The sequence below is a fragment of the Delphinapterus leucas genome, chromosome 3 (assembly GCF_059928025.1).
Source record: "Delphinapterus leucas isolate spDelLeu-1000000601 "Yukka" chromosome 3, BTC_Dleu_Yukka2, whole genome shotgun sequence".
Lineage (NCBI taxonomy): Eukaryota > Metazoa > Chordata > Mammalia > Artiodactyla > Monodontidae > Delphinapterus > Delphinapterus leucas.
Genome location: NC_143131.1, coordinates 135,041,866 through 135,069,318, shown reverse-complemented (window position 1 = coordinate 135,069,318; position 27,453 = coordinate 135,041,866). Strand labels below are relative to the sequence as shown.

General features: G+C 42.5%; 1 long non-coding RNA gene across 4 annotated transcripts in view; it reads right to left on the bottom strand.

Annotated features, from left to right (window-relative positions):
* The window catches only part of LOC149749714 (uncharacterized), a 502,720-nt gene that overhangs the window by 276,526 nt on the left and 198,741 nt on the right, over positions 1–27,453 (bottom strand). For all 4 annotated transcript variants that reach the window (XR_016392842.1, XR_016392840.1, XR_016392841.1 and 1 more), the window contains one exon: positions 19,176–19,362. This is a non-coding gene — a long non-coding RNA (uncharacterized LOC149749714). The remainder of the gene's footprint in view (positions 1–19,175; positions 19,363–27,453) is intronic.

Sequence of the window (27,453 nt, the reverse complement as noted above, 5' to 3'; positions counted from 1 at the left end):
TAAGTCTCTCTCTCTCTCTTTTTTTTTCCTCCCTGATAGCAGGTTCACAGTAGTTTGATTGACCTTAAAGATGCTGGCCTCCAGGGGCTGGTAAAGAAGAAAAAATTAGAGACCTGAGAAGGTTTTGGAACAAATATTGCTTACTCCATCATTTTGCAAATTAATTATATTCTACCTGAATAATAAAGGATACCCAAACTTTCTCCCTGGCCCTCAATAGGGCTCGTGCCTTGAACCTCTCTCTACCTTGTTCCTTTCCCCTTTGCTTTCTGTCTTCTTTCTCATTACACATTCCTCCTAACTGTAAAATTCCTGAACATATGTGTATTTAAAGGAGATTAATCATTCAGATACCATAATTAGTTCAAGAATTGTGTCTTTTCGAGATGGAATGAACTAATTAATTTTTTTTTTTCTCCCAGGGAAACTGCTCTCAGATGTGAGCTAATTAGTGAGCTGCACATCAAAAGAAGTGAAGTGTATCTTGTAAATATGATTTTATTTAAAACAGATCAAAGGAAGATTTACCCAAATCACTCCCCCCACCCTCTGAGTTCTGCAAGCATCAGGCAGACAGCAAAGAGAACACGTCACCTCATGATAAACGTAACTCCGAAAGAAGAACTGTGATGCCCAAGTCAAATATTAATGAGGAAGGAGAACCAAATATGTCCGAGAATGGAATTTCACCTCTTAGAACTTTTACAGTTGGGTTCCTGAGGTAGGCCAACAGGGCAGCAATCCGTGTCTGTGATTCACTCTACGCGTAAAGCTAGAGGGTAGGAAATATGGTCTCTAGACTTGGTGCTCTCTGACTGAAAGCTGTGAAACCTTGGCAAGTTGCTTAACCTCTCCGGGATTCACTTTCCTCATCTGTAATATATGAATCCCAATCCCTTCTCTATCCACCTCTCAAGAGATTTGTAAAGATCAAGTGAGATGATTAATGTGAAAAGGGTTTGGAAAAAAATCTAAAATGGCTATACAAATGTGAAGCATTTTTGGCATGGTTAACAATGTCTCCATAGGCAGAATAAATTAGAAGAAGAGGAAAGTTTCCCAGATGATTTTGGCCAAAATTATAGCTCCTGAGGAAAACAGCATCCCAGTGGGCTGCCTCTGTAGATCAGACTCACAGCATAATTACTCAAACCTCCTTTCTTTTGTGATTACAGTTAGAAATTAGCTTCCAAAGAAAAAGCAACTCAAACTAAGGAAAGGGATGAAAAGATCCTTTTGTTTTCCTTTGAAGTTCCAGATTTCTGAACGTGACAGATTTCACAAAAATGAGATAACTTGCCCTTCTAAACCTTCAGTCACGTGTCTATCGGCCTAGAAGGGCAAATGGAACTGAAGCAGCTGGTGACTGACTGTGAAAAGGGCCCTTTGACTTGAATTTAAAATGCAAACTGATGTTTGCCTCAGTAACTACATTTTTTACTACACAAATAGCTTCATGTCACTTTTTGGTGGTTGTCATTGAACACTGAGAACTTCAAGGTAGATGAGAAAGCAGGTAAGATGTTCCCTATAGAAAAACTCTTCCCAGAGAAATGAAGCCAATGTATTCCTGCAGACGAGAGCGTGAACACAGATGGAGAGGTACACTTTGATCTGGTGCTGGGCAGTGACTCAGGGAGCCGCTGGTGAAGAAGGAGGTGGCTCCGGGCAGCACTGGAAAGGCCTCAGGTTCCTTTGTGTATATGCAGTAAAACTAGTAACACTATAAACCCGGAGCTGCTAACTAGGTCTGTGGATAACCTTAAGTCAGAGACATGAGACAGTTTACTTCCCTTCCCCAACCCCACCAAGCTGGGAAGGCACACCTCTTCTCAGAGGTAAGAGAAAATAAGAGAGAGAAAAGAAGTTCTGGAAGCTACCTTCTCGATGCTTCAGACAAGCAGAAGGTCCTGTTTAATGGGTCGAGGTGGGAACAGGGGCTGGAGGGAGGTGGTGGTAGAGGATGGCTAGCCCTACCATGAACAACAGTACTGTAGGCACTATGGCACTTGGCAGAGGCAATATTTTTTTTACTTTTCTTATTATTTTTATAGAGGAGAAATTCACATAATATAAAATTAACCACTTTATAGTACACATTTTAGTGGTATTCAGTACATTCACCATGCTCTACAACTATCAGCTCAATCCAGTTGCAAACTTTTTCATCACCCCAAAGGAGACTCTATACCCATTAAACAGTCACTTCCCATTCCGCACTCCTCAGAGGCAATACTTTTAATAGGGGCTTTCTATTGCCCACCCCCACCCAAATAACACCCAGGGCTCACTAGTGTCTTCTTCAAGCCTAGTTGCAGACCCTCAATCATGTCAACTGTGTAGACACAGTCTTTGCATCTCTGGACTTGGCTCAAGCAATCAGAGCCCCTCCCCAAGGCCCTGTGCCTAGTGCTGTCACAGGCATCTTTGGCTGAAGGACCATATCTCTAATAGAGGATCATCGGGTCTTTGGAGAGGAGTTCGGAGGTGTGTGGTGACCAGCATTCACGCACATCTAAGGCTGGCTCTGGATCCCACTCAGGGGTGGAGCTTTACTTTTGACCATGATACAATTTCCAATTGGCTACACACTGCTTGCTCTGGATCAGTCGGTACCAGTTAGCTGTGAGGCGAGGCCTGGCTTAGATTCACACTTCTGTTCCTGTGCACCCAGACCTTGGTGTTTCTGAGCCTCAGTGTCCTCATTTGCAAAATAAATCCATAATACTGCTTCTCTCTTAGGGCCCGAGTGAATATTATATAAGCTATAATAGATGTAAAGTGCTTCTCCAATATTGGAAGCCTCTGTACACTGTAGGAAAGGATGATCTCAGTGGTAGAAATGAGGGAGAGGGCTAGAAGGTACATAACATTGTTGAAAAAGTAAAAAAGAGTCTTAGCTCAAGAAACAAGACTACAGGATCAGCTGGGGGATACAGGGATGCTTTAAGCCCAACTAACAAGAAGCGATGTCACTTCTGCTTCTGGCTTCCTGAGTCCCAGCAATGATACTCTGGAAGACCTCTTCAAACAGCAGGGGGCCAAAGAAAAAGCCTGATGGGGTCTGTACTGTACAAACAACCAGCCCAGCCCTTGGTTCCATGTGCTCTCCCACTACTAAAATAAAAAACAAAAAACAAAACCCAATGACCTTCCTTGGTTAAACTTCTACGACAGGAATCAAATGTTCCATGGAGGCCTTGTCCCTTGGCATCCAGGCTGGGGTGTGAGAACAGAGTCCGTGTTAAGCCGCAAGAGGCAGATTCCGAAATACCAGGAGGAGCTTGTATTCTGATGTAGAGTTATATTCCCGCCCTGCAGATCTGGATTCCCATGGGATGCAGGACACAGCTCTCCCACTCCATGTATGCCCCTAAATTCTTCCTACATCAAGCTAAACAAACTGTTGACATGAGCCAAACTGATTCTGCTTCACCCAAGCACATTGTTTTCCAGGGCCAGGGCATGGTGCTTCCTGCAACTTGCCATGCTGGGAAAAGAAAAGTATTTTATTTTGGAGCTATTATGGACTTAGCTAAGACAGATCCAAGTTCTTTCTCCTTTTTGTTAGAGAATTGCTCTTTGTCCTGATTGAACCCTGCAGGTTCAATCAATTTAGGTATGACTGGTTTATTTTACCAGGTCAATCAAAAACAGAAAGAAAGAGAATGGAGATGTAATAGCACTTGAATGTATACATGTGTGTAACTATATTGCACTTGGTATTTTCCCATTCCAGAATCAATTTTGTTGTTCACAACTGGAATCGACTAGAGAGTGATGTTTTGAGATGTACCAAGGACTCAGTTCTTGGCCCTTCCATTTTTCATTGATCAAAACAGACATGGCTTGCCCTTATGGATGGCATGAAACTTGAAGTATAACAGAAACTTGAATGAGAGAACCAAGACTGAATAAGATCCCAACAGATTAGGACGATAGGCCAAATGTGGCAAGATAAAACGTTATGAGTAAAAACATCATGTTATGAAGTTTAAAAAAAGTCAACTAGAATGTATGAGGAAGGAATAACATGGTTTAACAGTTCACCTGAAAATAACCTGGAGAGAGAAAATAGTTTCATCTTTCATGGAAACTGCTGTCAATTTGTACCAGCTTCCAGGAGCACTGTGTTGAGCAGGATTCTGAAATATATGCTGAGCTCACTGGACAAGAGGGTTATGACTGATTTCCATTGTTGGCTGTGGGAAAGGAATGGGAGGGCACTGATACAGATATTGCCTATTTGTCAAGAGTGGGACAAAACTGATGTGTATCCATAAAATGTGTAAAGTTACCTGTTGTTTTTCCTTGCCCAATATCCATTCACCTTTCTGCTGGTAAGTGAAAGCTGTTTTTCTCTGGATATACACCCCTCCACCACTCTCAGTGCAAATGATTCCAGTGTTGCTGACTCTACTCCCAGTTCTGGTATAGAAAATACCGGGCTTGCCCCATCAGTGTATCACATCCCCATGGCCACAATGATTATTTCAAAGATAATCAGGTTTCCAGCAGAACGAATCAAAGGCAATTCTGAGGTTCCTATTTAAAATGTTGGGCAAAAGGAAATCTCTCTGCTGAGCATGGTTATGGGGAAAGTAAGAAGTGACCCTGAAGCTGCTTAGCAGTCTTTTTATCGCCATGAGGGAGAAAGCAGCCTGAAAATAGAACCAAAAAGAAGAAAATAAAGAAAACAGAGAGCTCTGATGAAATTATTTAAGCAACCGGATTCAACTGTGCCTGAAGCCTACTATCCTTGATCTTTCAGTCATATGAGCTGGCTTTTTGTTTCTTTTTGCTTTTAAGACATTTTGAGTTTGGTTTCCTAACACTTTTAACCAAAGAAACCTTAATATTGTGATTTAATAAAGGTAAATACACCACATTCAAGGAGGTGATGGTCCCAGTGTTTTCTGTGCTAGTCGCAAAGTTTAAGGTTAAGAAAGGGATTCCTGGACTTCCCTGGTGGCACAGTGGTTAAGAATCCGCCTGCCAATGCAGGGGACATGGGTTCAAGCCCTGGTCTGGGAAGATCCCACATGCCACAGAGCAACTAAGCCCATGCGCCACAACTACTGAACCTGCACTCTAGAGCCCTAGAACCACAGCTACTGAGCCTGTGCACCACAACTACTGAAGCCCGTACGCCTAGGCTCTTGCTCCACAGCAAGAGAAGCCACCGCAGTGAGAAGCCCGCGCACCGCAATGAAGAGTAGCCCCTGCTCGCTGCAACTAGAGAAAAGCCTATACGCAGCAACGAAGACCCAACACAGCCAAAAATAAATAAATAAATAAATATAAATAAATAAAAATTTTTTAAAAAAAGAAAGGGATTCCTGGTTGTAGGAGGAGATGAGCATCACAACAGGAGCCAGTATTTACTGAAGGCTTACTATGTGCCAGGTACTGTCCTCATTAGATCTTCATTACAACTCTATGTAGAAATAGAAATTATTTCTCATATTACAGATTAGGAAACTGAGGCTTAAAGAAGCTAAGAAATTTCCTTAAAGTCACACAGTTGGTCAGTGAAGGAGCCAAATTTGCATCCATGACTGCCTGGCCCAGATCCCATGTTCCTGACTTCAAAGCTGAACTGCTTGGTCCTCTTAAGACTTTTCTAATGTAAAATTCAGAGGAATATCCACTTGCCAGTACATATGTATTTGAAAAAAATACGTTTTTCTTCTGAAGAAGATGGGATCTGGTAACAGAAGGTCCATTTACTAGCTGAGGCCAGAGATGGATTTGACATGAAAATTTGAGAGCAATAACACTATAAGCCACAGTGGAATTGCTCCTCATGGTAAAAGGTTGAGGAATTTAGAGGCCAAGGAATGATCTGGAAAGAAAGAAAAGCCAGGAAAACTGAACATCGCAAATAAGAAATGGAGGAAAAAAAAGATTCCCTCCACCCCTTCTCTTATTTTCCCTTGTTCCCCAATCCTCCTTGGGAACAACAGAGATAAATGGACCTCAGAGATGAAGAATATCTAAGTAGTAATGATGGTCATTACTACTGTGTACCAAACATCTCTGCCTCTCCTCCCAGCCATATGCAGTCACATTTCCCTATATCCCTTAAAGTCAGGTGTGACATGCGACTGACTTCAGTCAGCACGACTTGTGCAGAAGCGAGGAGAAGAGACACATGTTACTTATGGGCATTGTTTTTTCCCCTTGCTGAGGTGATCACGGAAGCACATTTCAAGATGGAATCTCTATCAGTCTTTCTCCCTGAGTAAGCACACTGAGCAGAATCTCCCTGTCGACCCATTTTGGGCATTCAATTTGAGTGAGAAATAAACTTTGGCTGTGCTAAGACCCTGAGATGTGGGGATTATTTGTTACTGCAACATCACCTAAATTTTCCTGACTGATGTAGGAGATTTCAAGTTTGTTCACTGTGGTTAAAGTCTCTCTGTCATCTCTCCTGTGAGGTCCTCAGTTAATCCAACATTGTTCACTAACCCTTTGTTGTGAGGGGATTCCTCTGGGGAAACTCCAGAAAGATGAAAGAACTGCTGATGTCTGGATTTCATACATAGTTTGTATGCTTACCTACTTTTGCCTGTGATTTCAGTTTGACAGTTTTTCTTTTCCACCTAGTGTAACATAGGTCATTTTGTTTAATAGGTTCTCTAAATATTTGAGGACCTTGGGGGAAACTGTATTCCTTATGAAGAAAAACTGCCATTGAATCTAAAGTGTTTTTTAGAAAAGAGAAAAAAATAAAACCAAACAAGAAAATCCAACAATTTACCATAATCACCAAAGAAAATTGCTTTAAGATTTACTATTATTTTTAAAAGGGCTTCTATTCCACAATTTACAGAATTATTTCCTAATTTCCTTTCAGTTTTACATTTCAACTTTTCCTCCTGTCCCACTCATTTAATAATTTAACCATTTTATATAAGTTCCTTCACATTTATCATTTCATTTGCTCCTGTAGATAATTCCCCTCTGAGGTGGTTAAGACAACTGTTCCTTAAACCTTATTTTTACATCCATTTTCTCATCTACTCCATCCAACAAATCTATGAGGTAAGCAATGCTTCTGTTATTATCTCATTTGACAGATGGGAGCACTAAGCCTGAGAGAGACCAAGTGACTTCCATGTGGCAACAAAGTGGTGGAGAAAGGCCCAAAAACTAAATCTCCTGGCTCAGAGCATTAATGAAAAAAAAAAACCAGGAAGACCTAGATTACCATTTTTTTAAAAAAATTACCCTGCATTTGGGAAAAGACTGGAAAAGAACGGGAAAAATGAAATGAGTTGTGTAAGTGCCTATTGTTTAAAACATTTACTTTAATGTTTTTATAATGGTGGTTTAAATATGAATGAATAAAAATCGGAAAAAGGAAATAGAAAACTTGCTGAAGTTGCATGGAAAGTGGTCTTGTCTTCTGTATTCTTGAGAGGGAGGGGACCAATTTCAGCTCAAATGTTTCTGGAGTTCAAGATCCAGCCTGTGGTTAATTTTATGCTTATAAATCTGCCAATTTTGAAAACAATCAATAACTGATAGTTATTGATCACTTACTGTGTCCTAGGCAGTGGACCAGGTGCTTTTCATGGATTATTTTATTGTATCCTCTGCAACGATCTGATGAGTTAGATAGCGTTATTAGTTCTATTTTAAAGATGATGACACTGAGGCTCAGAGAGGTTAAGTAACTTGCTCACAACTACAGATAGAAAACTGTAAAACAGGGACTGCAACCCAGCTAGCTTGACATCAGTGTTCATGTTCATAATCACTGTGCTATATAGTCCCTAAGCTGTTCTATTTGTCATTGCTGCAGAAGCCTGAAGACATAATGCTCACAATATTTTCTCAGAATATAGATTTGTCCCTTCCTCCTTATATCTAATTACATTACTCCCTTCTCACATCTGTTAGTTTTTTTCATGCTCAGGATGAAAAGTGTCATCTCTAATGCCACCCCCTATTGATTAGCAGTGTCTGCTAGAGTGTGGTATTGACAAGGATTCTAAGGCTACGAGAAAAATTGCCATGATTGATTTACAATGTCTGCTGTGGGCACAGGAGGGGGAAGTGTTGACCAAGTGCAAGCAATTTGCCCGCCAGCATCTGAAGGTGGTAAAAGGAAGCATTTGGATAGCAGGTCTAGGGCCATTGCTTCTGATGTTCCCCAAGTCATTGAAGGGCAACAGAAGTGATTTTGACTCCAAATCACTTAAAAGTGATTAGGGAGAAACCATGAGTCCCAGGTGAGTGACAGGAGCCTGGCCAATAACGGGTCTTCATTGCTCCCACCTCTCATTAGTGGAAGAATCTTGTTCTTTTTTTCTGTTGTGCTCACGTATTTACTTGACAAATACCACATGCCAAACAGTATTCTACCTACTAAGGAAGGAACATAGAACAAGATGGACATAATCTCTGCTTTCCTGAAGTTTATCTTCTAGTGGGAAGAAAGGCAATAAACTGGTAAAGAAGCAAACAATTTCATATAATATTTCAGTTAAGTGCTGTGAAAAAGTCAAGCAAATAAGGGGATCTAGCAATGCGGCTGGGGTGCAGGGTGAGAGGTGGAAACTTAGGTAGGGGTTGCGAGGGAAGGTCTGGTTGTCCAGTTGTCAACTTCACAATGACGCTGATACATTTGTACCCTCAGGCTCTCAGCTGCAATAAGTTGTATGTCAACATGTACAGCTTAGTAACGGAGATGCCTTGGTTCCCAAATCTGTTCACTTCTGCTGTGTGGTCTTTGAATCACTTGCTATAGCCAGCAAATTTTATTTTCTTCATGGATTTTTTCTGTGTGTGTATTTTTCAAATTTCTACAATGTTTCAATCTATATATTTTATCATTATTATTGTCTCTTCCTATGCTGTTTCCCCCACCTAGACTATGTCTCCCTCTTCTCTATCTCATGAACATGACTTATTCTTCAAGATCCAGGCTGAGTTATACCAAATCCACCCAAGTGAAGTTAGGTATCTCTTCCTGAGGTCACCATGACCGTCTGCACACTGTTTTTTGGGTGTTCCAGTGACAACCTCTGAGACCACTGCGTTTCTGACTCCAAAGCTTCTAGTCGATTTCAGCTTCACCTACCCCAGAATTAGTGCTGTAGGGGCCTTGTTGAAGGTTCCTTTGTAGCCCCAATGCCTAATCCAAAGCATGATACATAGCAGGAACTCAACAGCTACAATATGGAGGAGAGGAAGATTGGATCAATGGGTCTGTGGGTCTGACACATGCTCTCTGCTTGACCTTCCACACATCACTTAAGCTCTCTGAGCTAGTTTTCTCATCAATTTAAGGTAAAGACAAAAACCCAGTTCACAGGATGGTTATGAGGATTAAATGAGATGATCCATGCAAAACACTTTGTAAAATACTTGACACAAACTTAGCCCTCCATAAATGATAGTAATTAATAGTAAGTCCGAAGTTGAACAATTAATAGTTGTGATAGCAGTAGTACAGCTGATAGATAATGAAATATGGGTGAATGGATGCATGGGTACATGTTTCTGCTTTTGTGATTGTACTTGACTTGGAATGACTGTTCTGTTCTGAACTCCTCTGGCTTCATGTTCTCCTTGGCTGTTGACTACTGAACACCCCTTCTGTCTCTAGCCTTTGCCTTCAGTACCTTTTTGGAGGCTTAAAGTCTATTTTCTTAATCCACCACTGCTCATGGCTTGGGGTAACATCCAGAGGTTAAATAGGAGACCGACATATGCATTATATACAGTTGTGCTATTTTTACTCCTTCATTCACCTTCTTTATTTCATCTACACTTCAAAAACTAGTCATTTATGTGGCATTTAATGCCTCATAAATGTTATGAGGCTTTATACAGCACTCACTGAGAGGGATATGGTGAAAACAGTTTATTTGGTATTTTAAATCTAATTTCTCAATGTTATCCTTGTGTTTCCCCCCAGTGGTGTGCATATTTAAGTCCAGCACCCAGGGTTTTGCCAAGTAAATTGTTATTGATGTATGGAGTTTAAAAGGCAGGAACAAGAGGTTTCTTACTGTGCTAACTGGTAACTCTGCATGTCTTAAAATAAATCATGCCTGGAACTGCCAAGCCATCCTGGCTTTCTGCTTGCTGATCTGTGAAGAGGCTTAGACCTTTTCCTGAGTGTGTCTTACTCTCCGTCTGCAGGCTGCAGAGCCCTTCTGGCTCATGGGCAGAGGGATGAGCATCGGCAAGATGGCCTCTGCTTCCAACATCGCTGACACAGTCTCCTTCCTGGCTGGAAGCTGAGCTGTGGGGTGTAGGGCTGCTCACCAGGGCCCTGAACACTGAGACACAAGCCAAGGAATACAGGTAGAAGCCAAGCATGACCCCCCCAGCCCTTGGTATCCTTCCTGGTTCCAGAGTAGAAGGTTCAATGAGGAAAGATGTCAAGCACTAGGAAGCACAGAGAAGTCAGTGGAAAGACATATACCCACACACACACATGCACATTGTGCTGCCATTAAGATCCTGCTTTCAAAAATATATAACATGCGGGAATGCAACTGATATAGTGCTAAGAGAAAAAGGAAAGAACCTTATATATGTAGAACCTTATTGTGTATATATGTATATATAAATGATTAGAAAAAAGACTGGAAGAAAACAAAAATAATAGTCTTTTTTTATTTTACGGTACGCGGGCCTCTCCCGCTGTGGAGCACAGGCTCCAGACGCACAGGCTCAGTGGCCATGGCTCACGGGCCCAGCCGCTCCGCGGCATGTGGGATCTTCCCGGACCGGGGCACGAACCCGCGTCCCCTGCATCAGCAGGCGGACTCTCAACCACTGCACCACCAGGGAAGCCCGAAAAATAATAGTCTTGAATTGGTTGTATCCCATACAAATGTTATGACATCTTCATTTAAGATATCTTCTTTCTATAATCTTTTTATATCCTCCAAATTTCTACCATGTTTGAATATTATTTTCTTAAGATATTATTATTCAAGGCAAGGCAGTAAGACAAGAGACAGAATGCGAGAGGATGGGAGGCAGAATATTTTAGGCAAGCTGCAAGAACAGAAACCTAATTAAAACTGACTTAAGTAAAAAAAATTAAATATATTGGGTTACCACTAGGAATCCAGGAACCCTGGGTTCAGGATCCAAGGACTCCAGCAATGTCCTAGGGACCCATGTCTCCCTCCTCCTCCCCCTTTCCCTCTCTCCCTCTCCTCCTCCTGTCCCCCACTTCCTGTTCTGTCAATAGTGCTAGAGGCCACAGAGTGAAATGGTTGAGAGCACAGGCTCAGGAGCCAGGCTGCCTAGGTTCAAATTGTGCCTTCCCCACTTAAGAGCTTTTTTTAACCGAGCGTTATTTAACCCCTAAATGTCACAGTTTTCTCATCTGTGAAGTAGGGATAATAATAGCAATAATGATAATAATGATCATTAAGTATAAAGTCTATGAAGACTGAATGAGTTAACATACATAAAGCACTTAGATTAGTTCTTGGCATATGCATGGCACTCAATAAATGTTATCCATCACCACCACCGCCACCACCATCATCACTTGCCTTTGTTGACTACATTTTGCAGATAAAATCTCATCAATGGCAAAATGGCTACCAGCAGCCATACACCTACATCCTCTGAGCGTAGCATCCTCAAAGGAAAGAGGATTTCTCTTTGTCTGTGTTCGATTGTCAATCTCAGGAGACTCTAAATGGCCTGGCTTGGTTCTATGCCCAGACATGAGCCTGTCACTGTGGCCCAGGAGGTCAGGGACATGTGGGTGGGTCCAGTCTGGTTCACAGGTGTTTTCTATGGTGGGGCTGGGACACTGTAATTGACAGCCACACCAGGGCCTCAGAGAATGAAAGAGTTCCTCCAGAGAAAAAAGAAGACTGTGAATAGGCAATCAAAAAATTATTGCTATCAAAGAGGGACTTTCTTGAATTGAGTATTCTAAACTTCTTGCCAATCAATCACAAAAACCAGTGATTGAATCCTCAGATAATGGCCTCAAATTGGATTCCATAGGCCCATAACTTGCAGCAGAAAAGTGGGCTCTATCCCAGGTGGATTATAAAATGCAGGCTGGGGTGGAATGAACAACTATGTGAAATACTACCCATCCCATCCTATGGGCACGTGGCACCTAGACGCCAGAAAAGGATACCTTATCAGAGTTAAGGTGTTACAGGTTGGAGTGAGGGAGACCAGTTAGGAGCCATAGCTGTCATCCAGACAAGAGATTTTGGTGTCCTGAACCAAAGGAAGTGGACAGATATGAGAAGATAGGGAGTAAGCTCAACAGCACTTAGGAGTAGGCTATGAGGAGAGAGAGGAGTCCAGATGGTGCCCATGGTTTCCTCTCTGGTCAAGTGGGTGAATGAGTATCATTTAATGAGATGGAAATACCTGGGGAAGAACAGGTTGGGGACAGTGGGAGATGGAGGAGAGATAAAGACACCAAGGCCATTCACTACCAAGTGGTATCGCATGTCCCTTTCCAGGCAGACTGTGTTGGCAGCACCACTCAAAAAATGTTAAATGAACCCTGGCAATTTCTACATGTTGACATGGAAGACTGAAGACCACTGTTTCATAAGCAAAACACCGTCGCTCTGGCTATAAGACCACCAAGTACTTCTTAAAGTTCATCTGCATGGTGGTGAGTCAGTAACAAAGGCCCTGGGCCTCACAATACATTTGCAACATTTCCAAACTCAGGAGAAAATCTGCAGGGTTTCAGTGATAAACATGATCAGCTCAAACAACCAATTTGTCATGAAGTAATCTGTGTAAATTACCATAGCGAGAATATTTTCTATCATCTGCATGGTTTCATGCAAAGCATTTTCTTCTATTATTTAATCCCTTGGGCTTCAGGGAACTGTTTTACAGTGATCTAATACAGCAGAAGCTGGGTTTATTTACAGGATTTGTTAGAAATGATTCCATCTTCTCACTCCTTGGCTTTGAGGCTAAAATAATGGATGCACAGAGCAAGTCTGGAGATTCTTGACAAGACTGGAGGACAAGGAAGTCAACGTACAGCACAGACATTATTCACATTCTCAAGACCTTTTAAGATTCATGTGCTAATTTTAAAGATGGGCATTAAAAAAGAAAGGCATGAAAACATATTCTACATTGGTGGGTCTTAACTCTTTGGGGCCTCAGGCACCTCTGAAAATCTTAGAAAACTATGGAACCTATGGCCAGAAGAATCTACATGCACGTGCACACATGTCATATACAACAGAGCAAGGACTCATGGAATGCTTTAAGCCCATCTGTGGACTCTAGGTTAAGGATACCTACTATGTCCAAAAGGACACCTACTATTGTCTATGAATTTTCATGGCCTCTCCTCTTCATTGTCCTCCATTTTAATTTTCAGTATGAGAACAATGAACAGATGAACAGCATGGTGTGTGTACATAACACACACTTCTTGATTGCCCAAAGATTAGTATGTAGCAGCCTAAATTACCAGAACACAACTGAGAACCCAAAAGGAAGCAAGATACAAAACTACAGGAAGACCATGCACTAAACCTGAAGAGTTACTCCGGTGCCTGCAGGAACCCATTAACTCTTTGTTTTTCACAAAATTCTAGTAAGATTAACTATCTGCTCTCCTAGCCACCAGCAAATCAAACAGTGGAAAATGGGCTGCTATAGACAGGCAGCCTCAAGAGCTCAACTTATCGAGAACCTGACAGCAAGGATAGAGGGGGAAAAATTCTCAATGTGTTGCCAAGGGCCTACTTTAAGCCTGCCTTTGAGTTAGGTGCTAGGGATAGAAAGATGAACAGTTTCCGGTTGATTTAGAAATTGGGGATTGGTGAGAAACAAATAATCAAAATGCAACATGGTAAATGTTTCAATAAAAATATGTACAAACTGCTACGTTGAGAACAAAAGAAGAAATACCAGGCTTTGCCTTTCGAGCCTAGGAAGAGAGTAAAGGGAATAACAGAGTTGAATCTACAAGGATGAGTCAGAATTGACCAGGTAGTTATAGGGATGAATGAATTTCAGACCAAGACATGGAGTGCAGTTTGGACAGATATATATGAGCACGTATGGATAGGCAGGTGAATATGGGCAGAGGTGGCTGAGCAGGTGTGAGGGGCAGATGGGCACAGTTGAGTACAGATGTGAAGTGTGGATGGGCAGGAATGAATTAGGATCAGGAATGGAGGAAGCCGTGCTGACAAGATCAGTGTAATTCTATAGCAGTCCTTGAACACTATACCAGGGGATTTGGATTTTTTCCCAATAGGCAATGAGGAGCCGATACAAGGGTTTTCTCACAGGGTAGGAGCTTGAAGGAATCAGATATACGAAAGATAACTCCAGCAGCAATTTGGAGAATGAACTAGAGCTGGTGTTGACTGGACTGGCAAAGCAAGCAGTTAGGAAACTATTATAATGGCCTGACTGCAACCACCAAGGCAGTGGTTCCTGCCTTCAGGCAGTGGACCTGAACCAAGGCAAAGATAAATAGGAGTGTATGTGCACGTGGGTATCCATATGTGCAAGAAGAAGAGAGAAGGAAAGAGAAGGAGAGATATTATGTGTATGTGTGTGTGTGTGTGTGTGTGTTGTATATATGTGTGTTGGTTGAAATATTTTTATGAACTAAGATCTTCAGGCCTTGGTGAGGTATTGAGAAGGGGGAAGGAAGAGGAAGAAACTCAGTAATTTCATTGTATGTATAAGCACAATATTTATATCTTATCCCAACCTCACATATTGAGATCCTTGTCAGTTTAGAAGATATGGTTATTTGAGTAACACAATCTCAAGTTTGCTTTTGAAATATCCATGAAAACAGTGGTTACCAAATGCCAGACAATGGGTTTTCCATATTAGAATCCCCTGGGGTCTTCATTAAAAACAGATTCCTGGGAACTTACCACAGATCTAACAAATCACTCTGGGTGGGAGCCCAGGGAATTCATATTTTTAACTATCAGGTCAAATGACTGCTGGGAAGCTGTGATTGAGAACAACCACTTTTAACAACTCAACTATCAGTCAACTTAAAGAAGGATGTACAAATGCTCAGAGGAGTAAATCTCTCATGCAACATTCAAGAATGCATACCAATATTTTCATTATACAAAGAGACAAAAGGCCCTCCGTTTGATACCACTTTTGTGGGGGGCCTCATCTCAAAGTAACTGCATATGCTTTAGAATAGCTTATTGCATTTCTTTCGGCATATTCCTTAATTTAGTCTCTTCAGTAGTTTACCCTCAGCCTAACGTTTTGATAGATATCAATGAGTAACAGGCCAAGCTGAAGCTAAGCAGTCTGCAGAAAATATTCAGATGTAAGTCCTATTTCTTTTTCTCTTTACCTCCCACCCTAGGTGAACTCATCCAGTCCTGTTGCTTAAATAGCATCTATATGCTGATGACTCACAAATTTTTACCTCCATCCTGAATCTCTCATCTATACTTTAGGGTCATATATCCAACTGTCTCCTTGTCATCTCTAGTTGGCGTCTCATACGAATCTCGATTTTAAGAAAGCTGAAAAGTACTGAACTCTTAAATCACTCCACCTAACCTTTTCTTCCCCATCTCCAATCTTCTCAACCTCAGCAAATGGTACCACCATTTACCCAGTGGCTCTAGCCAAAATCCTCAGGGAGATCATTCTTGATCCCTCCTTCTTCCTAACCACCCCCTTCCACGTCAATTTCTAAATCTTGTGAATTTTACCTCCCAAATGTATTCCAAATCTGCCCATGACTCTTCACCTCTAGTTCTATGACCTTGATCTGAGCCACCACCATCTTTTGCTTTAGCTAACAGAAGCTGGGACCATTTCTCTTCCAAGCCACTCTGACCACTGTGGCCAGAGGGCTCTTTAAAAATTACAGCACCTCATGCCCCTGCTTACAACCCCTGAGCGGTGTTCCAGCGCACTCAGAATCACATCTAAACCCCTTTTCAGGGTTTCATTTCTCTTCCTTCTCATCCAGGCCCTATGTCCTTCCATCACTACCCTCCAATCAAATGGACCTTCCTCTAGGTCCTTGAACACACCCAACTGCTCCCCATTGCAGAGCCATCACTCCTGCTCCTCCCAATGTATGCAACTCCTAACCAGGCTAAATTTTCGTCTTCCAGTCTGAGCTAAATCTCTGTCCCAAGAGGTTTGCCCTCTTCATCTAGGCTAAGATTCAGCACACCTTTTCTGTAGGGAGCCAGACAGGAAATATCTTAAGCCACGCAGGCCATGTGGTCTCTATCATGACTACTCAACTGTTTTTGTAGCAAATCATCCATAGGCAATATGCAAATGATATGCCTGACTATGTTTCAATAAAACTTTATTTACAAAAAAAGGGACCAGGCAGATTTGGCCTCTAGGCTGTGGTTTGCTAATTCCTGACCTAAACCAAAGTATTACTCTTCTGCTATTCTTTCTCAGAGCTTCTCATAAGTCCTAAACATGTGCCCACTGCCTGTGTCTCCCACTAGTCTCTTAGCTCCATGAGGACAGAAAGCTCAGGCTCTTATGTATTCCCCATCAAATATATAGTTCCTGGTAGAGCGCTTGCCGCAGTGTGGCCTCAGTAAACACTGGTCGGATAAAGGAAGAAAAGGACAGTTGAGGAAGGAAGGGAGAATTTCTCTTTGAAGCCCAAGTACTTTTTGTAAAAAGGCAGCAGCCATGTCTGGCCTGCACTTTTTAACTCCTTTCCCAACAGAGTTCCTGGGTGAATCACTTATTCATTTATTGCTTTGTTCATTCCATCATTTCTTCAGCAATGCAGTATTTACTAACATCTAAGATGGCAGGCTGAGGGCTCTTCCCAGATCTCTGCTCCCAGAAGCCTTCTTTCTGGTTTTCTGCTGGGAGGCCAGTGCAAGATTCAAGCTTTGTGAAGTGAGATTGAGAGGCCAAAGCAATTAGTAGAAAAGGCCAGCAGGGTCGCCTCTCAACCAGAAGGGAGCCCTGCCCTCTCTGCCCTGACTCATTACCCTAAAACAGCCCTCCCCACAACTCTTCACTGTTTCTCCACTTTGGCAGATGAAAAGCGAATAATTGTGTACCCTGAAAGTTTAGCACCAACACTGCTTTGAAAGAGACGCCACACGAGGGTTGCATGTCCCACTCTTCCCTCCCTCCCCCCCCAATCCCTACGCCCTTCCCCATCTTCCCCATCCTCCTCCAGGCTGACTGGAATGCCAGCAAGGAAGCTGAGAGATGGGCAGTCATTAAAGATTATCAACTATAGAGCTCTTCACCAGGCAGGATTATGTTTAATAGACAGCAAGAGTATTCCTGCTGGCTCCTGTTAAGTTTCATCAAAAGTGTGCCTAATTAAATTCTTCAATTAATTATGCTCTTCTGCATTACAAATTTTGATCAAATTGATTTAATTTGGTGCAGGGAGAGATGTTCCTTCACATGCAAAGTGAACCCGTCTGAGGTTAGGTTCTGTGTCCAGAAGCCTCTTGGGATCCCTCTAATCTGGATTGCCTTTACCCTCCTGCATCCTGGGAATTGGTGAATCGCAGGCGGCTCAGGGAATTGGCAATTGTTGCTCTGCCCACATCTGCAAGAGCTGTCCTGAAGCCACAAAGAAGCTGACAGCTGTCTTCCCCCACCCACCTCCCCCCTCTCAGCCACCCTTTCCTCCTCTGCTTTAAGAAACACCCCCATCTTGGGAAAAATCGCACCCAATCTGTCAGTGAAATATGCTGTGGGACTGAAGTTCTGGCAATCTGTTTCCACTCTGGAGACAAATGTCAGCTTGTTAGTGGCCTTACAGAGAGCTTTAGAGCGTCCTTAGTTCACAGAGCCCCAAAGCAAACAGTGCCCTGATCACCCAGGCCAAGGCATTCTCCCCCTCTTTCCACTTACGGTCAAAAGTCCTGCCAAGACTCAACTTCCCAACCCTTCTTTCTCCTTTCCAGGGTCCTTCACTCCATCCTATAAAGCCCATCCCTATGTGGGGCCCCACTCACTCCCTAGGGCTTCTCCTATTAATTGACTAGCCAATCTGATGATCAAATTTCTTCCCAAACAACAAAAGCAATAACAACAAAAATTTTTTTTTAAAAAAATGCTCCTTACTGCATAAGCCAAAGTGCGAGCTCCCTTCCATGTGGGTGTGCCCGGGGTTAATTTGTCCTATGTGAAGCCACAGACTAAACGCTCCCTGTCATCCTACAGAGTCAGTTTTACTCAGAAATAATTTAAACTCTTATTTGTATACTGCAGAATAAACTAGAAAATTCACACGATGTATTAAGACAGAAGAGGAGACTTGAAAGGTAAGCCTTTTGGGGGCTGCAGCCCCAGGCCTCTTAGGTCTCAGTCAATTACCTCCATCTTGGGCAAAGAAGCATAGCATACATAGTCCTGGTGATGCCTTTCTCACCATGGTTAATGTGCGTCCCCTCACTAGGACCTCTGACACCAGAAGACTTTTACTTAAAGTATGTCCACCCCTCCGGGAAGAATGCCTAAATCTACTTCTGCCGCGTCCTCTCCCTTCAACTCGATTCGGAAATTGTCAACTGCTTGATTGGACATTTTCATTTGCATGGTCTGCCACAGCCTTGAAATGAACTTGCCTACAATTCTAAACCTACCATTTCCTGCCAGTACCATCAAACCTGCTCTCCCTTGTCATTCCCCAGTTTCTCCTAACGGTGCCCCAATTTTCCCAGGCACTGGGCGGGAGGAAACATAGCAGACATTCTCAACATCATCCATCAAATAAGTAAATAAATAAATAGGAGTTGCTTTTAGTGTTGTTATTTCAAAACCATCGCATAACGAATCCTTACTTGTTCTTTAATGGGTAAATAGATTAGATCTTAGCGTTGTTTTTTTTTTTTTAAAGAAATATGCTTTTGGTTAGTGATTCTTTTTGAGCATGCACTCCATAATAGTTTAGAACTAGATGTTTCAACCCAACTTAATAATCCTCTATCCCCTAAGCAAGGCCATTGCCAAGTCCTGTCAGCACACAGTAGGGCTCAACAAATGCTAGGTGTTAATAGAAATAATAATAAATAAAAATATATCATAACATGGTAAAAGATGTCAGTAGATGGTACGCAATTAGCTGCCAAGCGAGCAAGGAGAGAAGGCTAAGAAAGCAGAGAGAGAGCTGAGAGGTCAGGAGAGAGTGGTCCCTCCCACCCTGACAGTGTGGTGAGACATACCATCCAGGGAAATTTAGGAAGGTAGCCAGGAGACTTTGAGGCCTGCTTGTGAGACAGACAAACCAGCTTCCCCAGAGCTTGTGGTTTATGCTTCTTTAGCAAGATGATGCTGACTGGAGAGCAGAATCCAATGGAAGGAGGAGAGTCATGCTAGGGCAATGGCTGGTGTGGCACAAAGCCAGAAGGCCTGAAATGAAAAGTATAAAAGGCATTACAGAGGAGGCACTCAAGAATTTATGTAGTGAATTAATTATAACAATATCTTAATGGCTAAAACATTTATTGAGAGCTTGCTCTGGGCTGAGCAGCATTTAAGTGTTGTACAGGCATTACTTGTTTAATCCCTGCCATGGTCTGGAAAGGGATCTTTTATTACTCTGATTTGATAGATGTGAAATGAACCTCAGAAAGGTTAAGTAATTTGTGCAAGGTTGCACAGCTAGAAAGTGGTGGAGCTAGGGTCTGAATCCAGAACCTGAGTGTTTCATCCTCAAATTTTTCTTTCTCCTACTTAAATGTCTGCATTTTTATTTAAATTTCCTCTTTTTTCCTCTGACAATGTTACAACTCCACACTCAGTAAACTCTTTGAAGGCAGAGGTAGGGTCTCAGAGTTCTTCAAATTCTTCTCAATGCCTCACAATGCCTTCTATAGTAAATACTTAATAAATATGATTGATTTATTGATAGAAATATTTGTTAATGGCACAACGTTGAGAAAACCAGGCACTGTAACAAACAGGGGAAAACTTTCTAGAAAGGATCACTCAGTCTTATCTGGTGAAGCCTGTGTACTATCAACAGGCTGTATGCAACAGTCTCTCCTGGCCCACACAGCACTGCTGGTTCTGTTGCCTGGGACCCTCTTTTCTTACCTTCCCCCTTTTCCTGGTTTATTCCCTCCTGTACTATAGACCTCAGCATAGATGCCTCTTCCTCCAGGAAGACTTCCCCGATTCACCCCAAATTTGGATTAGAAGCTCCCACAAAATCTTATACTTTTCCCATCACAACATTTATCCCACTGCATTACAATTATCTAGTTCACTCTTCAGTCTTTCCCAAGTAGATCATAAGCTTGTTGAAAATAGGGTTGTCCTCACTACCTAGCACATGGTATATATTTTTTAATATATATATTCTATATATATACATACACTGAGTATACTATATACTTGTTGAATATATATTTATTGAAATAGTTGTAATGAGAGCTCTCTTATCTCACCCAAATCAAGGTCAATATGCCCCAAATCTTCAAGGCACAGTGGAGGAGCAGTGAACACAAATTTCCCTATTTCACAGTTTTGTCTAAGCCAGGACTCGCATTCTCTCAGGATATACCAAGGAGAAAAAGTGATGGAAAGAAGCTGGAAAGGTAGACAAGTTTACTGACCTCATCTACAAGACAGCCCCAGTTACCCGGGCTTTGTGATTTGGGGCAAGTTCCATACCCTCTCAAAGTTTAGGTGAGGAAGTGGTGAAGCACTCTGCCTCCCTCATGGGATTGTTGTAAAGATTCATTAAAACGTAAAACAGAACAGTGCCTGGCACATAGTATCTGCCCAGTAAGTGTCAGATGCTGTTATAATTTTATAGCATCAACTGGTATTTGAGTGTGAGATTTTCCATTTTTACTCATACGGAGTAACTCTGCCTGGACACTTTAATGTCATTGGTATACTATTATGTAATTAATATACACAAGTAATACTGCCCGTAATACATGCAATTAATTAAATGTTTGGAGATGCAGATGTCTTGGAAACAAAGTCAAATTGATTAAACCCAGCTGGTCTAACTGACCACAAGTGTGGTCTGACTGGCTACATGAAGCAGCCAGGCTTTGGCCAGACCAGAGGATTCATCAAAAGTCTCAGATCCCTGGCTCGGCAATAGTTCTCACTCCTCAGCACATTTCCAATCCAGTTCACAAAGCTGAAAATTAAAACAAGTTAATAAGAACCATAAAATTTTGATACCAACAAATGTTCTTAAATTTTACTCAGCCATAAAGCTATTTACGACAGGAGAGTAGAAAGTTTCCCTCTAATTTTTTAAGCTGTGAGCAGCAACATGAACAAACAATGTAGACTGTACATTCAAGAACAAAGTTTGGAACTGTGATCAAATACATCAACAACAAAAAGCAAATCTGACATATTTAATGATAAATCTTTTTATTATGCTGTGCAGTAATTAGACAAAATGAGAAGTTCACATAATGGCTGTAATTATTTAGTCATATTACTTTCATGCTGTCAAACCAAACTTTCATGGATTTTCTCTTTCTATTTTGTTAGTTATTCTGCATTTATAAAAAGCCCCTGTGTTGACTATTTTCTCTGCTGCTACTTAAGATTTCAGTGGACTCCTCATTGCACGAAGGCATAATTAGACATAAGCACACACCCACACATTGGAAGACAGAGATCTAGGACCCGAGTCTCCATGTCCTGAGCTCCTGCATGCTTCTCTGGCTCAGGGCAATAGCTCCTGAGACCACCTATTTTCCAGCCTGTGAGGTCCAAACCTTCCCCTGTACTTCTCATTCTCTCCTGAGATAAGAGTTTCTGAATAAGAAGACTGCTATAGTCCCCTTTCCATAGAAGGATCATTAACCTCATTTGATGATGTTAGCTGCTCTAACAAATAGAACCCTAATTACAAATAGATCACAGTTTATTATGTTACATAACGGCTGTAACGTAATACTCGTGTATTTCTGCTCACTTAACAACCCAAGGCAGGTATCCCTGTTTGTCATGAGGCTCTCTTCCACCCAGCGATTTGAGGGCCCAGAACTCCTTCTATCTTGTGGCTTCACTGTTCCCTAAAGCTTTGTCTTCATTGTCTGCACTTATCTAGCAAAAGAGAAGAGCATGGATGAGATCTCGCTATTTCATAAAAACCTTGACCCTAACATTGTACCCACCACTGTCATTAGAACTTGGCCACATAATCACACACCCAATTTCAAGGGAGACTCCGAAATGAGATCAAGTTATTTGCTCAGGAAAAAGAAACAGGTTTTGATGTACAGCTTGCAATCTCCACCCTTCCTGAAATCAGTGTGGAAATGAGGAGGTAGAGTCAGCAAACCAGATGTAGAATTGGGGGGGGTGGGGGGATGAAATGATATAGCAGGGAAAATAAAACAAGAAGCTATATAAAGTTCATTACTGGAGAAACTGGGGAAATATGAATTTTTCCTGTACAATAGTATTATATTAATGCTAAATTTCCCAAGTGTGATAATTATGTTGTGGTTATGGAGGAGAATGACCTTACTCTTAGATGGTGGCTCCCAAAATACTCAGGGGTGAATTACCATCGATGGCTTCAACTTACTCTCAAATGCTCCTCCAGGTGCACATACAGAAAGAGAGGGAGAGGGAGAGAAAGAAGGAGAGGGGGAGGGGGAGAGAGAAGGAGAGAGAGAGGGAGAGCTCAAATGTGCTTAAATGTTAACAATCTGTGATTCCTGATGAAGCCTATTCAAGGAGCAAAGGCCTGTAGGTATGACATAGGCCAGGAAGGACACAGTATGCTGAAGACAGGAAACCGGGCCAGGGTCGCTGGAGTATAAAATGCCCAGCAGTGAGGGCAGGAGATGAGCCCAGAGAAAGGGCAAGATCATGACAGGGTTTGCATAGTGTGAGGCTTGACTTTATCTTGCAGCCAATGAGGACACATTTAAGGGCAGGCAGGGATAGATCTGGTGGGTCTTTTAGGTAGAATGTGCTCAGGGAAGATTTAAGGAGAACAATTCTGGATGAAGTGATGCAGTTTCATTCACTTAACAATTTCAGGTGCCGGCCCTGTGCTAGAGGCTATAGATATGCAGTACCGGGATAGCCACTGGATATGCGGAAGAGCGAAATCAAGACGTGGTTCCTGCCTTCTTGGAGGTTAGGGTCTAGTGAGTGGAGACACACATAAAGTAATAATTGTAAGAACAAGTGTAAAATTACAGCTGTGACAAGAGTTAGGAAGGAGATGTTCGTGATGCCCTAGGAATCTGTGATGGCTGCACTTGGTTTGGTCAGGGAAAGCAGCATCTCCAAGAAACTGGTGTTTGAGATAAGACTCATAGAATGAAAAGGAGTTATTTAGGGAACACTGTATCAGGCAGAGGAAATAGCATGAATAAAGGCTCTTTGGTTGGAAGGAGCATGGCATATTTGACTAAAAGAAAGACCAGAGTGGCTAGGAGGCAGTGAGTGAAAAAAAGTATGCCTGATGAGATTGGAGAGACACACAGTCACCAGTCCTTGTAGTGCCTTGTAAGCCATGTTAATGGATTTTGACCTTTACCCCATGTGCACTGGGAAGCCATTCAGAGCATGTAAGCATGTGAGTGCTGAGGGAGGGATAAGTGACATAATCCTGTAGCTGCACGGTGGAGAATAGGTTATACTATAAATTTCGGCAGACCAGTGAGGAGGGATGATAAGAGATGGAGAAAGGGGATGGAGTCAAGAAATCCTTAGATCACGAAGAAAGTATAATTTTGGTGTTTGGTGTTTGATTGGAAATGCCACAGTTATGGGGTGGAAGCTGACAAAACCAGGTGATGGTGTTATCAAGTGAAAGAGAGAATACTGAAGAGGAAGCTCATGACAACCACAGGGAATTCAGATTGAGACAGGATGTGTTTGGGATGCCAAGTAGAGCTATCCAGCAGAGGATTAGATAAATGTCTGAAATTTAGGAAGTAGTGACTTGGGGGTACTCAACATTTAGATTTAGATTGAGGTGATGTCAATGCCACAAGTACACCATTTTTAAAGTCAGAGAAGACAGAGCCCATTTCAGATATAGGGAATCAAAGTTCAGAGAGAGACAAAAATAACCAGGAGACTAAGGTATAACAAAAAGCTGGGTGTAGGGAGATTCAGATTGTCAAACGTCCAGCATGTCACTCGAAAATAGGAACTGAGGAACATCCAGGACCATGGTGATTAAGAATATCATTGGGCACCTCAATAACAACAGTTTCAGCAGAGTGATGGGGTAGAAGTCAGAAACCAGCTACATTAGAGTATAGGAAAAAAAGACAGTGGGCAGAAATCACTCTTGGGGGTACTTTAGATGACAGAGGTCATAGAGAGATTTGACAGTGGCCATGGGGATTTGGGGTCTGGATTGGAGGCATTTAATTCCATCACTCATTCACCACACTTATCTTGAGTATATTTTAGTTGTCAGTCATGAAACAGATACACAGGTCTTCCCTGGTGGTGCAACGGTTAAGAATCTACCTGCCAATGCAGGGGACACGGGTTCAAGCCCTGGTCCAGGAAGATCCCACATGCTGCATAGCAACTAAGCCCATGCGCCACAACTACTGAGCCTGCACTCTAGAGCCCGTGAGCCACAGCTACTGAGCCTGTGTGCCACAACTACTGAAGGCTGTGCGCCTAAAGCCTGTGCTCTGCAACAAGAGAAGCCATGGCAATGAGAAGCCTGCGCACCGCAACGAAGAGTAGCCCCCGCTCGCCACAACTAGAGAAAAGCCCATGCGTAGCAACGAAGACTCAGCACAGCCAAAAGTAAATTAATTTTAAAAAGAAAGAAAGAAAGAAAGAGACACACAAAAAACTAAGTCAGAACACTGCCCTCAAGAAGCATGTGTGCTGAGTGATTTTCAAACTCCATTCCATGGAACCCTGGGTTCTGGGGACACCATTGTGGGAGGGGAATCAGGAAAGGCTGAGCTCGTGGACTCTGTGGCTCATATCCCTCCCCGCATCACCCCTTATCTTTCTCGTGGGCGTCTACATTTAAAACATTCTTTACAAAAATGCACTCTGTCACCAAGTGAAAAGTTTATAAAGTAGTGCTCTGGGGGATACAACATTCTAGACCAGGGGTCAGCAACCTTTCTGCAAAGGAGCAGATAGCACATATTTTGGGTGTTGTGAACCATACGGTCTGCTCTAACGACTCTGCTGATGTAGAGTAAAAGCAGCTTTAGACAATAGGAATGGGCATGGCTCTGTTCCAATAAAACTTTATTTACGAAAACAGGAGGCAGATGGCAGTTTGTTGACCCCTGTTCAAGATGTTGACGAGATGCAGCATGACTTTTCAGCCGATTATTCCTGAAAGTATTTCTATAAGACATAGACTATCATAAAAGTGTAACTATGTTTTGGCCCCTCAGTTTTGCTAGTTTCCAGCATTCTCTGACCCTTAGCTGCCTGACTTCGCAGTCATACCAACTGAAGGGTCTGTCACCTCCCATCCCCTACTGAAGATTGCTACATTAGTCTTTTTCTCAACCCTGCCCACCCCATTTATCTTCTCGATCTACTGTCCGTTTTATTTTTCCTCTCAATTTAAAAGAAGGAAGTTAAAGAAAAATATTGTTCCCTCAAGCCAAACAAAAACAATCTTTCAAAATGTTGGGTGAAGACACAACTGCCCTCATCAAACACAGTACGCATGAAATGAGTTTTCATTAATGTTACTTTAGGGAAACATCCGCTTTGAGAATTCTGATACGATGAGCCCCATGTCACACCAGAAATCTGTAAACAGAAAAGCAGGGCTCCCTGGGTCAGGCCCTGCCCAGAAGGGAGACTGCCAGCTCCCTGCAAAAGGAACTGGCGGTATTTAGGAAATCCACGGCAGCCATCTCAGATCAGAGTCGAGGTCGACACTCTCCGGAGCTGCGTAATACAGTGACGAAAGGCCAGAGGAAGGAGACCTTCCACTTGCAGAAACACCCTGTTGCCCTATTTTGAAAAGTAAAGGAAGGGAGAGTACAGGAGTGAGTGAGAGTGAAGGAGTCTAGGAATCAGGCTGACTGGCAGGAAAGCCTGCTGGCCTGGCTTGTGATGGCTACACAGGCTGGGGGGCAGGGATCCTTTCCCCAATATTATCCTGGCTGACATGGTGCTGATGACTCATATTCCTCTACTGGAATTTTTCTAGGAATGCCTTGACAGAATGCTTTGATAAAATGATAAAATGCAAAAAATCTGTTTAAAAACAATAGTTGAGTATTAAGAGTGCCAGAACATACCAACACCATCATGGAAAGCGCCCTGGGGACAGGTAGCTTAAGAACTGGCAGGAGGGGAACCAGTTTTGATAAAGGGTGATGATTCTGGAGCAGAGGTCAAAGGCTGCAGTAGTGTGCAGCTAGACCCGCCAGGGGCCAGGTAAAAAGAGTGGATGGGATAGAGGAGAAGGGTGGGAGATAAAGGAGAGGATAAGGGTACAAAGACACAGTTCATTCTTAGGCCACAGGAAGCAAGGAAAAGGCCTGCAAGATCACATTCAACTCGCAGGCCCCCAACAACTTCCATTATTACCATGCCCAGTGACTCCCCTACTTTTAATATAATACAAGTGATCTCTGGCATTATTAAAACGGCAGATTCCCTCCTACAATCCTGGAGACTCTGAATCAGAATGGAGCTCCAGAATCTTCCCTTTTTATGCATGCAGCTGGCAATTCTGAAAACCACTGCCTTCCAGGTTGTGACAACTGTGTTTGGCATCAGCCATTACAATGCACCGGGCTTCCTTCGGTTTACTGAGCAAAGGTGCTTGGGTCTGGGGATGCTGAGTGTGAGTATGCCATCACTAGACTGAAGGGGGAAAACACTACCTCTTTACAAAAATATTGTGACTTCTAATATGTAATGCTTTATAAAGTTATTTCTCATGTGATCCTCCTGACCCAGTGAAGTAAACAGGGTGTGAATTATAGGCCCCATTCTACAGATGAGGCACTGAGCCTCCCAGTGACATTTGCCCAAGGTCACATGGCTAATAAATGACAGGGTAAGGACTGGAAACTGAACCTTCTGATACCTTATCTGTTGTCTCTCCTCTCCATCCCACTAGTCCTCACTGCCCCACCCAGAATCCTCATGTCTGGCAGACTGAGGCCACAGAGTTAGCAGTTAGCTGACTCAGGTTGCAATTGGCCCCGCAACTTATAAACTTATTAATATCACACTTCAATGCAGCAGTAGCAGGTTAGAACCACCCAGGCTTCTGTTCAACATGCAGATGCCCTGGCTCCAGTCTAAATGTGCTCAGTCAGGACCTGTGAGGGTGGGGCCTGGTAATCTGCAGTTTTGTAAAAGTGCTCCAGGTGATTCTGATGCTGAAATGTTTGTGACCCAATGCAACAAACTAAGTAAAGCAAAGTCAACTCTCTACTGGACTCATTACCCAGGGAATGGTTTTCTCAGCATTTAGATTCTGTCCCCACTTTCACTCCCACCCTCAATTCTACATTTTCCCATTGTTTTGTT